This window comes from Euphorbia lathyris, chromosome 4 (genome assembly GCF_963576675.1).
Source record: "Euphorbia lathyris chromosome 4, ddEupLath1.1, whole genome shotgun sequence".
Lineage (NCBI taxonomy): Eukaryota > Viridiplantae > Streptophyta > Magnoliopsida > Malpighiales > Euphorbiaceae > Euphorbia > Euphorbia lathyris.
In genome coordinates, this window is record NC_088913.1 from 52,114,216 (window position 1) to 52,114,963 (window position 748).

A 748-nucleotide genomic window follows, 5' to 3' on the forward strand; every position below is an offset into this window, starting at 1 on the left:
TAACAAATTTCCTAGAAATTTGTGACACCTTTAAAATTCCAGATGTGACTGCAGAAGCAATCAAACTTCGCCTCTTTCCTTTCACTTTGAAGGATAGAGCCAAAGAATGGTTAACTTCTATGCCAGCCGCAACTTTTGCCACTTGGGAACAATTAGCCCAAGCGTTTTTATCTAAATATTTTCCTTTAGCAAAAACCGCAAGAGTCATAAAGGAGTTAACATCTTTTTCTCAAAATGATAATGAGACCCTTTATGAAACTTGGGAACGTTTTAAAGAACTTCAACGTTTATGCCCACACCACCAATTACCCGCTGAACTTTTAATGCAAACATTTTACAATGGACTGAATCCTACAACTAGGGGTTCATTAGATGCTATGTCGGGAGGGCTATTTATGAAGAAAACATCAGCCCAAGCGAGAGAACTTTTGGAGGAAATGGCAATCAACAGCAGTATGTGGCCCGCGGAACGTGGACATATGCCGGTGGCAAAACCATCATCCTCAACCTCATCGTCAGTTAAAGGTATAGTTGAACTTGATCCAGTCGCGATGCTACAAGCCCAATTTTCTGCTTTATCGCATAAAATTGACAAATTTATGGCACTACGCGATACCAATGGTAATCCAATCCAAACGGATGTGGACTACGAAAATATGAGTGAGATCGAACAGGTAAATTTTGTCCAAGGGCAAAACCAAACTAATAATCCTTATTCTAATACTTATAATGCTGGATGGAGGAATCA

At 39.6% G+C, this 748-nt stretch overlaps 1 non-coding gene across 1 annotated transcript; it reads right to left on the reverse strand.

Moving 5' to 3' along the window:
- Positions 1–200: 200 nt before the first annotated feature.
- Positions 201–307, reverse strand: LOC136228115 (small nucleolar RNA R71). Its single transcript, XR_010688449.1, has one exon. It is a non-coding gene; the product is annotated as a small nucleolar RNA R71 (small nucleolar RNA).
- Positions 308–748: the final 441 nt, after the last annotated feature.